This window comes from Mirounga leonina, unplaced genomic scaffold (genome assembly GCF_011800145.1).
Source record: "Mirounga leonina isolate KUSES-001 unplaced genomic scaffold, KU_Mleo_1.0 Mir_176, whole genome shotgun sequence".
Classification (NCBI taxonomy): domain Eukaryota; kingdom Metazoa; phylum Chordata; class Mammalia; order Carnivora; family Phocidae; genus Mirounga; species Mirounga leonina.
Genome location: NW_023270454.1, coordinates 25,367,549 through 25,381,640, shown reverse-complemented (window position 1 = coordinate 25,381,640; position 14,092 = coordinate 25,367,549). Strand labels below are relative to the sequence as shown.

Genomic DNA, 14,092 nt, shown 5'->3' with positions numbered 1-14,092 from the left:
GTAGGGAAACAAAAAGAGAGAAGCACTCTGTTACTTCCATGATGCAAAGAGTTCAGATGAAAGAGATGTTCAAAAATAACAAGAGAAATGAAGATTTATCATAAGAAGCATTTATGCACCAGATGGACCTGAAATTCTAGTAGCTTTTAAGTTTAAAAATATTTTAAGATTTGATAGACCTGAGAAGAATGAAGCAGGGGAAATCGGAGGGGTAGACGAACCATGAGAGACGATGGACTCTGAAAAACAAACTGAGGGTTCTAGAGGGGAGGGGGGTGGGAGGATGGGTTAGCCTGGTGGTGGGTATTGAGGAGGGCACATTCTGCATGGAGCACTGGGTGTTATGCACAAACAATGAATCATGGAACACTACATCTAAAACTAATGATGTAATGTATGGGGATTAACATAAGAATAAAAAAAAAGCTCTTCTCTTTTTGAAGTATGGTCTGTTTGATGTGGGGTTGGGCAGAAAAGGGGAAGTAGAGGATTCACTGAGGAATTATTTGCTTTTTATTGGTTGAAATGAGTATACACCAAAGCAAAGTGAAATATTTTGCTTGCTTCTAACGCTGTATATTTTAATAGTTTTCTAATACCTGAAAGTTATTTCAGCTTTATATATTAAATAAAGTAAGCCTGTGATTACATTACCTCCATTTTCTGACTTCTGAGAAATATCAGGAATCTTCCACAATATTCTTTGTTGTTCAGCATTCCTAAAAATAAAATAGGTAAAAGGCAAAAAAAAAAAAAAAAAAAAAAAAAAAAAGATTTGATAGACCTGAAAAAAAAAAAAACAAAACAAAACTGAAACATTCCCACCATTCCTACATCTGATCCACTGTGGGAGAACCAGGACCAGGTAGGTAAGGGAGAGTAGTGGTATAAAAATACTAGAAGACCTAGTATTTTTTTTAAAGATTTTATTTATTTATTTGACAGAGAGAGAGACAACGAGAGAGAAAACACAAGCAGGGGGAGTGGGAGAGGGAGAAGCAGGCTCCTGGCCGAGCAGGGGGCCCAATGCAGGGCTCCATTCCAGGACCTTGGGATCATGACCCGAGCCGAAGGCAGACGCCCAACGACTGAGCCACCCAGGCGCCCCTAGAAGACCTAGTATTTTTAAGGATGTGAAAAAGATGGAGAGTTTCTTGTCATTTAGCTGAGGTAGATATTTTATGGGTTGAGAGCTTACTCAAAAGATATTTAAAGAAAGACTTTGCAGCATACTCTGAACTCTGTTAGGTATGTATCATCATACTGGTAATAAGATTTCCTTATGGCTTTGGGGTGTGACTTTTCTTACTTCCAAACATTATGGGCATACCCAAGTTTATTCATAAATAAATATGTTCTCTTTCTAACGTTCCACAGATCATCACATTTCTAAAGAACAATTTCAGAGTCAGAAAAAAGTGGAGAACTTCTGCATATTAGGAAATTTAAAAAGGAAAAAAAAAGAGCTCTAGAACATCCAGGGATGTCTATAGTGAAGGTCTTTATTCAATTAAAAATTAATTTTTAATAGAAGACCCTTGGATATCCCTTAAAACTTTTGTCAATTTTGAAGAAGGACTAAGTTTATTCCTTCAAAATAATTTACAAGCCTAAGTGATTCAAAGTAAAGGAGTATATTAAATGCTACAAAACAGGTTGGAAGCATTCAACATTAGGGGCCAGAGTATCTCACATGTTGTGATCCTTATTCACAACATGAACAATTAACCTTCTGTAATTTCATTAAAAAGATGGATAATGATGAGAAGGGGTAATTAATGGCAGACATCTGCATTTGTTTGTTTTGATCTGCAGTCTTCCTGGGATTTATTTGAAATTTATCAACTGAGTAAGTGTGCATTCTAATTCTCTTAAAGGTATTGATTACCTCATGAAAGCTAGACTGAAATTTGAAACTAAATCAGGAGATTTCTAGGGGGTACTCTTGAATTGGGCTGGTTCTATTTTCTGCCATCATTATTTTCACAATTGCCACAATCAAGAACTACATCAAAAGGAAATTAATTTGCAAATATTCTTATATATAAATATATAAAAATCTGTGCTAAGGGCAAAACTCATTAAATAAAAACACATGATTTTCATTAAAATTTCTTTTGAGAGCTATGAAGAGTAGGTTTATATTACTGTATTATATTACTGTAAGGTATTTACTATTATATTACTGTATTTTAAGGTATTTACTATTTATAGCTCTAAATCAAGAGAGAAGTAAATTTTTATTTTTTTTAAAGGTTTTATTTATTTATTTGACAGAGAGACACAGCAAGAAAGGGAACACAAGCAGGAGGAGTGGGAGAGGGAGAAGCAGGCTTCCCGTGGAGCAGGGAGCCCCATGCGGGGTTCAATCCCAGGACCCTGGGATCATGACCTGAGCTGAAGGCAGATGCTTAACCGACTGAGCCACCCAGGTGCTCCAAGAGAGAAGTAAATTTTTAAAAGAAAGAAAAAAAAATGTCATCTTATATTAATAAATTCACATTACACTTTTCCGGTAGTCAAGTCAATTGAATTTGATGGCAACAGGATATTTGAGAAGTGCAAGGGTAGGTTCATGACAAATAATAGGCAGATGGGTCTTTAGTGAGGGTCCTTAAAGTATGCCAAGAATGTATAACTTTTTTTTTTAAAGATTTTATTTATTTATCTGAGACAGAGAGAATGAGAGACAGAGAGCATGAGAGGGAGAAGCAGACTCCCCGCCGAGCAGGGAGCCCGATGCGGGACTCGATCCTGGGACTCCAGGATCATGACCTGAGCCGAAGGCAGTCGCTTAACCAACTGAGCCACCCAGGCGCCCCAAGAATGTATAACTTTAAAAAAAAAAAATTACCATATAAAATACTCTTAAAATATGGAAGTACTATCTCTAACGACTTATAACCTATAAGTGAAAATATAATTAATTTAAATTCATATTAAATGGCACTGTGCAGCATAGGATTTTAATTGCATCGTGCTACTTGCATTGTTTCATGAAAAAAAATCAAGTATGTTAGTGAAACACATTATGTTACACCATCATGAAGATTTAGGATGAATACAGTATAAAATGTCCCAGAAGTCCTTCAGTTAAAAAAGAAAAAAATAATAATAATTTTATGCAATTCAAGGTTTTCCCTTCCTGATTTTTGCTTCACAATTTTTTTTTAGTGAGAGAGAGAGAATGCACACACTTGAGCGGGGGGTGGGGGATGGGGATGGGGTGAGGCAGATGGAGTGGGAGAGAGAAAATCTAAAGCACGCTTCGTGCCCAGACTGGAGCCTGACAAGAGGCTGGATCTCACCACCCAGAGATCATGATGTGAGCCAGAATCAAGAGTCAGACACTTAAGCGACTGAGCCACCCAGGCACCCCTTTGTTTCGCAATTCTTAACTGATGAAACACACTTTGGAAAGTGTAGTATGATAATTTAATTCAAAAGCTTAACTCTCAAATCATATACTGTTGGAGTGGAGAACTGAACAACTGATAGACCGAAGGAGTTGGATATCACTTTTGACACAACATGAATCCCTATAACACAGTAGTGGGGTTAGAGGAGGTTTGGTGTCAGGACCACCCTCTTCTATAACATCTGTATTTGTTCTGCCAGTTAAACTTGGCCTCCCTGGGATGTGACTTTGCTTTTCTTTCACTTGAATTCCCCATCCTGTAAATAGGGAAATTTATTGTGGAGGTATCCCCCTTATCTTTTTGTTGTTGTTCTTTCAAGTTTTTATTTATATTCTAGTTTGTTAACATATAGGGAATTTTGGTTTTCAGGAGTAGAATTTACTGATTCATCACTTACATAGAACACCCAGTGGTCATCACAACAAGTGTCCTCCTTCATGCCCATCACTCATTTAGCCCATCCCCTGCCCACCTCCCCTCCACCAATCCTCAGTTTGTTCTCTATTGTTAAGGGTCTCTTATGGTTTGCTTCCCTCTCTTTTTTTCTCTCTTCCCTTATGTTCATCTGTTTTGTTCCTTAAATTCCACATATGAGTGAAATCATATGGTATTTGTCTTCCTCTGACTGACATTTCATTTAGCATAATAAGTTCCATCCACATCATTGCAAATGGCAAGATTTCATTCTTTCCGATGGTGGAGTAATATTCCATTGTGTGTGTGTGTATGTGTGTGTGTTTGTGTGCGCCACATCTTCTTTATCCATTCATCGGACTTTGGGACTCTTTCCATAATTTGGCTATTGTTGATACCCCCTTATCTTTAATCTTCAGTTGAGCTTTTACTTTTGTGGAAACAATCACTATGCCGGAAACGAAGAAAATACTCAAATGGGCTTATAATAAAGCACTGTAACTACAATGTCACTACTAATCAAAAGAAGATTATGGTCAAACTAAATGTGATTCTTTGAAAATCAGAATATATGTAAGAATAAACACAAGAACGCTTTAAATTTCATTTAACCAATATTCAACTAATCTCTAGTTACTTTTGCCACACAGCTATCTTGCATAAACATGACTTTTTTATACTTGCTAATTCTATACTGAAACCCAAACCACTTGGTTAAAATTACTGAAGATCTAGGGTGCCTGGGTGGCTCAGTTGGTTGAGCAGCTGCCTTCGGCTCAGGTCATGATCCTGGAGTCCCGGGATCGAGTCCCGCATCGGGCTCCCTGCTCAGCGTGGGGTCTGCTTCTCCCTCTGACCTTCCCCTCTCTCATTCTCACTCTCTCAAATGAATAAATAAATCTTTAAAAAAAATTATTGAAAATCTAGATCACAGAAAACTGTGTAGTTTGTAAATGAGTTTATAATTTAAAGTTTCACTTTGCTTTCCAAAGTCTCATGATATTTTCTTGCAAAAGAAAACATTTAGTGTTCTTTATTACTTTATTACTTAGAATATATATCTAGGTATATCTAGAATATCTTCTTCAAAGTTTCTCAGTAGAAATATAAAATACTATGATATTTATAATGTAGAGATGGAAAAATATCTGGAAAAAAAACACAAAAACCTGATGCACTTTTAATAATCACCTAACTATAATCACGCTCCCTGTACTTTCCTTGCTACGTGGACCAAGCCATGTGTGAGTGACAAAGGCCTTTTAGCCTGTCTAGCTTAGGCCTGTACCAAAAATCCAACCGAATGGCCTTTAGATCCCTTTTCACTATTTTTTTCCTTTTCACTAAATTCTTGACAAATCTTAAGCATAAGAAAACTGTAATCTAAAAATTGATGTAGCAGAGGAAAAAAATATTTATTATGAGGCCCTAAAGCAGAGTTGTATTAGTCAATGAGGAAAAACAATGAAATGAAAAAGCAAACAAATAAAACAAAGGACAAAAACAAAACACAAAAAAATCTTCAAACTCATTTTACCATGTTAGCAGATTAGAATAAATTAACCAACAAACATGGTCTCAAAAAGAGAGTGAAAACCACAAACAAGATTAACTTTAGACTTTTTTCTCTGAATAGTAACTCCATCCCTGTGTTAAATATGGTCTAATTAGGTCATGGATCCCATCATTAATAGTCTTCTGACTGACATGGCCTTAATATTTCCTTCAGTCTGACTAAACTTTAGACAGCTTTGCTTCTGATTATAGGCCCTGATCTCCATTTTCTTAGGGCTTTTATTTTAGAAATCTTGCAAATGTAAATTCCTTTAATGCTTCTTTGAAATGTAAATCTTCTCATAGCCTCTTGCTAGTTTGCCACACAATTATGTCTTTCTCAAAGAGTTGGGAGCAAACTGCTTAATGTAATCATCAAGAAAATAGGGCCCCTATCTCCCTGTTTAATGGAGAGTAGGAGCCTAAATTTGGTAAGTACCAATTAGCAAAAATCGGATGACCTAATCACATTGACCAACCTCCCTCTAACGTTCTCCTGTACTTTTCCACTAGTTTACCTCAGTGCTTAAAAATTCTCCCGCCTTTGGTTTCACCAGAGTTAGATTCAATATGTCTTCCCTATTGCTATAGTCTTAAATAAAATCTTCCTTACCTATTTAACTCCACAATCTTTCTTTGATGCTTCCTTTTTTGGAATTAAGAGAGATGTGGCCCAATTTGACCTCCATCTAAAGGCTAAGAATTGTCAATATATTTCTGTAAAACCAAAACTTCTTACGATAATTTTATAAAGAAATATTTTAAAAACTGCCCTTCGTGTGGGAATTGACATACTATCATTGTTTAGTGTTTTGCAACAAAAGTTCATTACCACTCCCGTACCCTACAGAGCCTTTTTATATGTCTTTTTCCCTAATTGTCCAGTTTCCATCAAGAAATTTTAATACCACAGAGATACTGTATATCTATTTATGTACTGTGGTGCTTTGGAAGGCCATAAACCATTGTAATAGCTAAGATATGATGGCTCCAGAGAACTAATTCTTATTCCCTTAAAGGTGATAGGACTCCCTTTAAGAATGCATGGTTTACAGCGCTGACCATAGCACATACCCTCCCCAATGTCTCAGACCTGTACCTCTGAAACAAATAATACATTATATGTTAAAAAAAAAAAAAAGAAGAAGAAGAAGATAGTAGGAAGGGAAAAATGAAGGTGGGGGAATCGGAGGGGGAGACGAACCATGAGAGACTATGAATTCTGAGAAACAAAGTGAGGGTTCTGGGGGGGAGGGGGATGGGGGGATGGGCTAACCCGGTGATGGGTATTAAAGAGGGCATATATTGAATGGAGCACTGGGTGTTATACACAAACAATGAGTCATGGAACACTACATCAAAAACTAATGATGTAAAAAAAAAAAACCTAATAATGCAATGTATGGTGATTAACATAATAAAATAAAATTGTAAAAAATAAAAGAAAAAAATAAAAACATACAGAAGTTAAAAAAATAATGCATGGTTTAAATAATTCCTTTGATGAGGTACAAATCACACTATATAATATGACTAATACAAAAGCAAAATCTATCTCTGCCAATTAATTGACACATATATTATATAAACATCATTACTTTCACCAATTTAAAATGCCATCTTAGTTAATTAGAGTCAGACAGGAGAAAGTGAGAGGGCAGTTTGTGGGGGAGGTGACAGAGTTTCAGATCACACTTGGGTAGGACATAATTTAATATGTTTATGCCTAGAAAATATTACCTAAATGAATCTATATATAAATGATAATGACCATAATAAAAGTAGTTAAAAGGACTGAAGAAATATTGAAAGGAATAATTAATTCCCTAAAAAGCAGCTTTGTGCATTCATTATTATCCTCATTCACATCTGTTTCATTATATATGTCTTTTTATACGATGTTGAAGAAAAACAGATAAATTTCTATTCACCCTGGAAAGTCCCACAGCATGTCAATAATTTTCTTCTGAGTTCTTTTTTTTTTTTTTTTTTTTTTTTGCACATAGCTGGATGGCCTACCAGGTCCTTTATGCAGTTGAATTTACAAGGTGACACCAAGTTAAGACAAAGTTCCAGCTTGGATGCCTTCATCTCCCTCCCCTGAACCCTGGTCCACTGGCTGCCAAATCTCGAAGGGGTTTGGGATAGGGTGCTTGGTCATGGGAAAAGCTGCTATGGTTGTCCCAGCACATGGGTAGAGGGGAAGGTTTCATTTCTTCACAATCTGAATGACAACCTCGTCCTCCAATGTATGATCTTTACCCACTTTTTGAGGACTGTGTTTCATAGACAGACGCCAGACCAGAGCATATTTAAATTCTTTGATAAGATTTTTGTGAATCTTCACGCAGAAATCCTCCACCGTAGTCCTAGAGTAAGGCAGCACCACTGGGGATGTATAATCTGGCTCCTGGCTTTTGGGTTTGGTGTAAATCCTCACTAGTTTCAGATAGTCCCAGATCTTTTCCAAGAGGTCATCAAAATTCCAGTGGTGATGGGCAGAGATGGGTACACAGTGAGGCACCTTATAGATGATATCCAATTCCTCGGTGGAGATCTGATCAATCTTATTCAACACATAGATACAAGGGATATAAACTCTGTTTCCTTCTACCACATCGATGAGGTCATCCACTGTGGCATCACTACGTAGTGTCACATCAACATTGTGAATTTTGTATTCAGCCAGAATGCTCTTCACAGTTTCAGCATCCAGCTCACTCTGAGGGCAAGTGGCCGTGAGATTAATGCCTCCTTTATCCTTCTTCTTAAAGCCAGTGTCGGGGGGTTTGCGGTTCCAGCTCATTTTCAATTATCTTTTTTGTGTCCCAAGGGTTTCAGGACATCCAGAACAATCATGATCAAGTTACATGTTCGGGCCACTGCAATGACTTGACGGCCTCTACCTTTCCCATCCTTAGTAGCCTCAATGATACCTGGAAGATCCAGGAGCTGGATCTTGGCACCTTTGTATCTGATGTCACCAGGCACAGTGGTCAGAGTAGTGAACTCATCTCAGAATATACCCTTGCCAGGTTACTAAGCAGTGTTGACTTCCCCACTGATGGAAAACCCACACACCCAATTCGAGCATCACTTGTCTTGGCCACATCAAAACCTTCTCCTGGCCCACCACCACTACCACCTTTTGGGGTAATGAGCTCTCTACGAAGCTTATTAAGGCGAGCCTTAAGCAGCCCTAGGTGGTGTGCTGTGGCCTTGTTCTTTTGAGTCCGAGACATCTCGGCTTCGATCTCCGCAATCTTGGCTAAGGTGCTGCTCATGGTGGCGAGTCACAGGGGGTTGGGGGAAGAGCATAGTGGCCTCCACACAGACTACTTCACCTCACACTTCTTCTGAGTTCTTAGTGAGAGACTTTAAATTTCAATAAAGAATATTCTTCCATTTGGGAACTCAGGAAGAGTTTGCAGCAGTTCATTCCCAGACAATATTTTATGGCATCATTATACCAAAATTTTCACCAAGTAATTTCACTCAAATAATTCAATAAGAAAATACCTCTGTAAACTGTTTTCTTGATCTTTATAGCATCAATTAATTAATGGCAGTCTTTTAAAAAATCTTCCCACAATAATATGTTGTTGAATCCAGTTGTTTTCAATAATTTCATTATATCAATGCTTCAGTCAGAATAATTAAATGAGCTTATTAATGTCATTGTCATTCATGAGCTTATTAATGTCATTTTAAATTATATTGTGACATACATTTATCTTTTTAACATATAATTTGACTCTTTTCTATTCGTAGTACTTTCCCACAAAGTCTGGTCTACATATGCGGTGTATAATAGGATATTTAGAGACTAATTTTCTTTTTTTTTTTTTTTTAAGATTTTATTTATTTACTTGAGACAGAGAGAATGAGAGACAGAGAGCATGAGAGGGAGGAGGGTCAGAGGGAGAAGCAGACTCCCCGCCGAGCAGGGAGCCTGATGTGGGACTCGATCCAGGGACTCCAGGATCATGACCTGAGCCGAAGGCAGCTGCTTAACCAACTGAGCCACCCAGGCGCCCTAGAGACTAATTTTCAATACCTTCATAAACACAATTCCTGAAACAGTAAGATCATTCAACTGAAGGCAATTTTTTTGTTGTTTAAATTTTAGACAGTTGTTTTGGTTTTGTACTCATTGGTATATGTAAAATATGCTAAAGTAACATAAGAGGGGAAAAAACATGATTTAATATTATTTAGATACTTTAAAAAATATATTCTACATGTCAGTTATACATATTATACATATGGTAAATATAGAATACATATAGAATAATAATTCAAACCTTAAACCTTTGACAATATATTTTGTTATTAAATGTAAATACATGGAAACTTAAGCCGGGGGGCATTGAACATACATACAACTAAAGACACAAACTCTGGAATCAAATTGCTAAGTTTGAACCTGAGCTCTGACATGTACTCTCTGGATGACCTTTGTCTAATAATTATTAGCCACTAGTTATGTATTCTCCTTATTTCACTTTCCTTCTCTGTGAAAGAGGGATATTAATAGCATATGGATAGAAAAAAAAAAGACATGAAACAGTTTATATGTGGCAGGCCAAATGAAATGAACCTCTGGAGGAAATCAAAATAGATAACTTTAGTATTAGGGATTGACTGGAAAAAAAAAAACAGTAAGATGTTTCTGGTGAGGGAATGTTCTATATCACGATATGAGTTGAAAAGATGGATGCATTTGTCAGAAATTATCAGTTTGTCCCTAATATCTCTTAATTTCATTTATGCAAATGATACCTCAGTGATGTTTAAAAGGTGATGATGATAAAAATACTCAGTATAATTTCCAGCAAGCATAGAGTGACTGTCTCATAGTAATCAATTACTGACAGCCTTGAAAGTGAGGGCTTGGCTGTGTCCTCACTTCGCCTCTGATGATACTGGCAAATAGTAGCTTTGAGCTTCTCCTTCCTTCCTTCACTCCACAGATATTTTTGAGTGACTTCATGTGCTGATACATCAGAGTTGAACAGGACATAATCCCTGTCTTTAAAGAGCTGATAGTGGAGCTAATGTTGGCATTTCCCTTTTTTTTTATGTTGGCATTTATTAATTTGCCTCCTCATCTGTAGGAGAGTGTGATGCTGGTAAGCACCCTCTTAACCTTAAACTAAGTAGAAGAATTCATTATTCATGAAACAAAAACATAGAGCTACTCTGACTTCAGGTATTCCTGGATTTCGAGACCAAAAATACGGTCTTTTTGGCTCATATTTTCCTCTGTCCATGGACTTTGCTTTTCTTTGCACGTTCTTTCTTTCTGACTCCTTCATCAGACCAGGGAAATTTGTGGCAATCCACTTACTGACACAAGTATTCATCTTCAAGAAAGAGAGACCTTTTATTTCCCAGGGTACATATGCCAAAACATCTGTCGAAAAACTAGACCGAGCTTGACTGTCTAGCTATACGGCATGGACAGTGGGTAGGATTATCTTCACATAAATCATATGGAATCGATTTTCAACACCAGGAAAATAGATGATGGAGACACTAATTACAACAAAACGACTATCAGACACATCATTCCACACTGAGACAGCATAATGTGGAAAGTAGAAACTACGAAGCCTGGATGGATACAAAAGCAAGTTTTGCAATTTATTTACTCTGTGTTTTATCAATTTACTTAAAATCTCGCTGCTTCTGTTTCATTATTGCAAAATCCTGGATTGTGATACTATTCACCTTACACTGTTGCCTTATAAGGCAATACAAAGAGTACTTAAAATGGCATCTGTCACTACATAATTGCTTGCATAATGTAAAATCTAAACTCTATGATATTATAGTTAATTAGAATTGGTGTTATTTTTGCCCTCATCTTCACACTAGTAGCCAGAAACTATAGAAATATTTTGAAATCCATAAATGCCTCAGCAAACCATGAAATTGAAATCATGTTTCTGAGGAATAATCATACTAAATAGCCTTCATCCAGTCTCTTATTTCGCTAGAGTTTATTTTTTTTAATAACATAAAGAATATGATGCAATGTCTCCCTAAACATGCCAATTTGGGAAATATCGTCACGCTATATATAGACAAAACTGAGGTGTGTTTTAACTGCTATGACACTACAGATGTAAAATAGATAATTGCTTGCGGTGTTACAGGAGAAAGTTGATTTCAATAAAAATTAGGGTTCAAATGTAGCATCTCATAAATGTCAAGTTATATTTTAGCTAAAATTTGCTAAATGTGAGTTACTTCCAGGGTCTTAAAATACTGAGATATCAAAGGAGTTTTTCTCATTCCTCTGTGGAATATGGTTATATTTCTAGAGCAATTTAGAAGCCTAGAGACCTCAGGAAAGTCCACTCTCGTTGGTCTCTTTATAGTTGCATATAAATAGCTGGTCACTGTGATATTTTGTTTTATGTTTTAATAGCAATGGCGAAAACATATGTATCCCCACTGACTTCTTGGATTACATCTTGATCAAAAGTAAAAGTGCTTTATCACTACACTTCGTGCCACACGTAATTTCCTTTGGATCCTCGGAGAGTCCAGCAATTTTACACTTTTCACTTGAGGGAGCCACTTCTGGTGTAAAAAGAAAATAAAAATAAAACACCAACCAAAAACTTAATGCCTTATTTTTCAACGTTACATCCATCAAAAGACTTGTTCTGGTCAAACACAGAACAGCTGTAAAATGTAAATGAAGGGTTAGAGTCAAATATATCCTAATTGCCTTTTTCAATACCATCTGTCCATTTGCTGTGTTTGGTAAAGTACCACTAAATATGTAAAAACAAGTTCATTACACAATATTACTCAAAAAGATGCCATGTATTAGTAAAGATTATGGAAACTTGTTTATGTTGGCTTCCAGAAATATATTAAAGAAATAAAAACACATTTATCTATAAATGAATTAAATGCATCTATTCCTACTCATGTTCAGCTTTATTTTGGTTTGTTAATATGTAAAATATTAAAAATAAGGAGGTTGACCTTGAATTAAAATATATGGCATTATTTATGATAGAAAAATAATCATTGCCACCACAGTTGAACAAATTAAAGCGGGAAAGTAAACCTAAACCAAGTGTTTTGTCTCCATGCCGAAGAAATAGCTAATGTTTGAATTCATTCACTTAATTTATACATCTTTGTGTATGTATACAAAGCTAGTGATTAAAAGACTATTGATTCAGCCACAGAAAAATAGTCTGTTATGTTGTTCTTTTCTCAACATAATGAGAGACCAATTTTTTTTTTTCCAACAAACACAGAAGATTCTTCTTTTTTCGGGACGTGAAGTTAGGGAAAAAGGAATGCTAATAAAAATAATTAAGTACTTACCAAATGCCAGGTGCTTATCAAATATCAAGTATAGTGTGCCAGAAATGTTAGTGGAGGGCTTAAATCCATAGGCTTTGGAGTCAGACATAATTCAAATCTGAGCTACCTTGTATGGTGGTGTTAGGCAAGTTTTTTACTTCTCTTCAAGCACCATTCCCTCAAGTGTAAAGTAGAAATAATACTATCGCTACCTTAAGTGATTTCTGTATTAAATAATATACAAAAACTTTAAGTGTCTACAATATACTTGATAAAGTACTTTATATCATTACTTCATTACTATTTTGTTTACTCTTCCCAGCAAACCAGAGACATAATATATATATATATCCTTATTATACGAATTAAGAAAAGTAAAGTCCAGAAAATTAAAATGACTTGACTGAAGTTATGCAGCCAGTTAAGGTTATCTGAACCCAAAACTTTAAACCTATTGTTTTTTTATTATATTATACTTTTGTCCACTTCTTATTTTTTGGTGTCTTTTAGGCAATGAGTGTTTTGCCCATGCACTGTACAGCTCATTGTGTAGAAAATGGACAGGTTGTTCACATAAAGAAGATTAAGTTTACAATTTTAGTGCACGTCACAATAAAATTATCATTTAACAGTTACTTTCTCTCTCTTCTTGGCACAGTAAAAAGAATTATCCCACTTAATTTTCAGATCATCCTGAACAACTGGTATTATTCCTTTTTATTTTACAGTGAGGAAATGGATCACAGGGGACAGTGATTTGTTTATGATCAGGCAACCAATGTGCAAAAGATCCAATACTTGAAACCGTGTCTCTCCTACTCTAAAGTTTATAATATAATCATAAAGCAACACTACCCCCCTTTGGGTCCAGCAAATAAAGCCAGGTTTATATGTTCAAGAATTGCTCCCACCAACATAAATTGCCACATTCACATCTACTCTGAGAAGAATTTTCCTGGGTGTTACAATGTACGATTATGAATTGCAGCTTTCATATTTCAAGTAGAAATACTAAATAGGTGGAAAGTTTAAAAGACAAATATCTCCTCCTTCTTAATGTCCTTAGAAGCAATCAGAGTTCTTAAACTGTTGCAGTTTTTTGATAGCTTTGAAGTAAACTGAAGATCGAAGGAAGTGGCATGAAAGGCTAGAACTTGCACACCTTCGGAGAACTATTATTCATATAAAGAAAATTCTAGGTGTATACTTTGAAATATGGTTACAAATAAAGAAGAGGACAAGGACTTCAGTCCACAAAAAATCCTGTGAGTTTTGGATTTGCTTAGCCAGAGCTCACAATTACAAAATATGCCAATCCCTTGCAATAAATCTATATAAAATTGTGTCTCTACATCATAAATACCCTAAAC

The 14,092-nt window shown here is 35.9% G+C and overlaps 1 pseudogene; it reads right to left on the bottom strand.

Annotated features, from left to right (window-relative positions):
- Window positions 1–7,596: 7,596 nt before the first annotated feature.
- LOC118022423 lies at window positions 7,597–8,671 on the bottom strand (annotated as a pseudogene).
- Window positions 8,672–14,092: the final 5,421 nt, after the last annotated feature.